The following is a 3,430-nucleotide window of genomic DNA, read 5'->3' as shown; positions in this document are numbered from 1 at the left end:
CTACAGAAGTAGGTTGCCCAACCTTCCTTCCGAGGAGTGGCTGGTGGTTTTGAACCGCCAGCCTTTTGGTTAGCAGTCAAGTGCCTTAGGCACTATGCCACCAGAACTCCTGAAGCACTTTGGGAGTTCCGGAAATAACATGTTGGGTTGGTGCTTACGTGTGAGGAAGAGGTACCTCTGCTTCATGTTTCCTCATCCTGCCTGGGCATCTCACGGGAGAAAACGTCAGGGCATTTCTGCACAGTCTGCCTGGCATTGTGTTCCCACTTCCTCTTGTCAGGCCGTCTCTTGGTCACGCGCACAGTGCCCGCCCCTCCTTGTTCCCTCACTTCCTGGGGTTGAGATCCTCAGCAAGGTGGTTCACAGGCTGCTCGCTTTTTTGAAAATAATATTTTGTTGTGTTTTTGGTGGACGTTTACACAGCAGTTTAGGTTCCTGATCAACAGTTTCGACACACATTGTTCAGTGACGTTGGTCACATTCTACACAGGGCACGAGTGTCCACAGAGTTGCTGGTTCCATTCCGGCTCACATTGGAGAGAAGAGGTTGGTGTGTTGGCAACGTTGAGGCCCCTCACTGCGGGGGTTGCCTCTGTCAATTCCCCCTCCTGTGTAGGGTGGTATGCATCTTTTTGGACTGTTAGTACCACACAGCCACAGTGGGGACCCCTCTCTTATCTCCTTATTCCTCACCCACTTCCCGGTGGACCATAAGCAGAAGCCGCTGATGGAGCTCCCAGAAAAGTCCTGAAGGAGGTAACTGTTGGGAGATCGGCCCTTTGCGCGTCCTCATCCTGACGGTTCCTTTCTTGTCTGGAGTGTAGATGTGCTTGCCAGCTGCCATCTTGGATCTCAAGGCAGTCTTCAGGATGGAAGAAGTCTGGAGCTGCGATGACGCTGGGGCCACCATATGGCCCTGGACAACCCACCTCTGGTGAACAGCTGACCTGGACTCCTTCTGTGGGAACCACAGGCATGTCTACGCCTGGCTTAAGCCACTTATTTGCATTTTGCAGTCAAGCCTAATCCTTACCAAGTCACGTATTCTTACCTTAGCTCACCCACACAGCTCCTTTGATCCTGTGACCTTCCACTGCTCCCAGAGTCCTTCACCTTTCCACCTTGTCTCAATAAGAGTTTGGGCCGAGCAGGCAGCTGGGGCATCAAAAGTGCACAGAAACCTTAGCAGTTAGCCTCAGAAAATGAGCACATTTCCATCAAATGAGTTTAATTTTGCTTATAGTTCTTAAGGAGGCCCCTGTTAAGTGAAGGCGCTCTTGGGTTAGGGACAGAAGTCTTAGCCTTGGCTTCCCCTGCAGTGCAGCAGATGGGACACCTTGGGATGGATCTCGTGTACAGTGACCAGATCCCACGCACACCACAGCTCCTCTTGCGTCATTGGGCGTCAGTAAGCAAGGGAGACCTCCAAGTGGCAAGTTTTAAGATTAAGAAGAGGAGGGCTGAGACCAGAAGAATACTGGGTACTACACACAGAAAGTTCCCTGATGACATACAGTGTCAGCCTCTGGTCTGGAGATGGAACCTGGAGGTGTGAGCGTTTGTGTAACCATGACAGCAAAACCAGGAAAGAATACAGGAGAAGCAGGAGCCTAGATGCAAACCCAAAGCCAGACTCACTGCCATCGAATGGATTCTGACTGATAGCAACCCGCATTGGGTTTCCAAGGCTGTCAGTCTTTATGGAAGCAGACTGCCTCATCTTTCTTCTGCAGAGCAGCTGGTTGGTTCGAACCACTGACCTTTTGGTTAGCAGCAAACGCTTTAACCATCACACCACCAGAGCTCCTAGAACCTAGAGGCAAAACCCTGAAAATAGGATTAGCAAGGGTCACGTGTGGGGAAGGTTATGCATCGTCTAAGTTTGATTTGTCCTGGGGATGTCCAGGGAGCTAATGTGGGAAAAACCTATGAATGGGGTCTACCATGTGGACAGCTAGAAGGGCAAAACTTACGATCCAACTTACATGACCCAATTGAAAGCACACACTTAAAGGTGAAAACTCGTATCTCTGAGATGCCATTTGATACGTAATCTATTCTTTTACACCAGTGATCAGGACAAGGCACAGAACCATCAACGCTTCTCTGTTACAAGGTCGCCGTGAGTCGGAGCCAACTTGACCACAACTAACAACATTCTTGATTTTAAATAGAAAAGTTTTAGAAAAACATACGGGACAATGTCTATGTTTTGGGGCCATGAAGGATTGTTTATATTGAACAAGTGGAAAAGTGGCAAACATAGAAAATAGTGACACACTGAACTGTTAGGGACCAGTGTAGGTATTTCAGCCGGAGTGAATTGAATGTGAGGGATTCCTTACGGAAGTGCTGGAAGAGAGGAAGGGGGAAGGAAGGGTGACTGTAGGCACAAAAAGGAAGTGGGTTTCCCTCTGATCAGATGCTGCCGCCCCCGTCCTGGTGCTGGGTGCCTGCGCCTGGGGCTGTGTCGCTGGAGGAGAGACTGCGGTTCCATGTGGTGTGTGTGCTGCAGAGGTACTGCCCCAGCCAGGCCACAACCACAGCCAGGTTCCGCCCTGCAGACAAGAGTCAGCCCATCACGTTTAGAAATGAGCCCGGAGGGCCAGGGGTCTGAGCTTGGTTGACGAGGAACGTGTGCTGTGAGTCACAGTGATCCCAGGAACAACAGAGCAGAATGCTGCCCAGTCCCGCACCCTCCTCACAACCGCTGCTGTATGTGAACCCACTCTTGCAGCCACTGTGTCAGTCCATCTCGTTGAGGGGCTTCCTCTTTTTACTGACCATCTTCTTTAGCAAGCATGATGCCCTTCTCTAGGGACTGGTCCCGCCTGATAACGTGTCCAAAGTATGTGAGCTAGATTCTCACCATCCTCACTTCCAAGGAGCAACATAGCCAGGAGAAATGTCAAGCAATACCAAAAAAGTCTAAACAAACTTTCTGGAAAGGGTCAGATTGTAAATATCTTCAGCTTCGTGGGCCATGTGGTCTCAGATGCAGCTTTTCAGCCCCACCACTGTAGCACAAACCATAAACAATGCACAAACCAGTGGCCATGGCTGCCTTGGCCCACGGTGGGCCATGGCCCGTAGGCGGTATTTCACTGACCACTAAGTGTCAGTATGGTTAAATGCTTGGCTGCTAACTGAAAGGGTGGTGGTTTGAACCCACCTGCAGCTCCTAAGGAGCAAAGACCTGGTGACCTGCTCCTGTAAGATTACAGCCAAGCACGGCCTATGGGGCAGTTCTACTCTGTCACACGGGGTCATTACGAGTCGGAATTGACAGCACCCAGCAGCAAGCTGTCTATAGACTGCTGTGGAAACCCTACTAACTACTGCCACCTGCTGCTTGGCCCTGGTGCCAGGGACTAGACACAAGAACCTGCACCTGGCTTCCCCAGAGGAACAGTCACACTGAGCTAACGAG

The sequence above is a fragment of the Orycteropus afer genome, unplaced genomic scaffold (assembly GCF_000298275.1).
Source record: "Orycteropus afer afer isolate SDZICR_OR568_19922 unplaced genomic scaffold, OryAfe1.0 scaffold00358, whole genome shotgun sequence".
Classification (NCBI taxonomy): Eukaryota; Metazoa; Chordata; class Mammalia; order Tubulidentata; family Orycteropodidae; genus Orycteropus; species Orycteropus afer.
The sequence above is the reverse complement of the archived record's forward strand: the minus strand, read 5'-3'. Positions refer to the sequence as shown.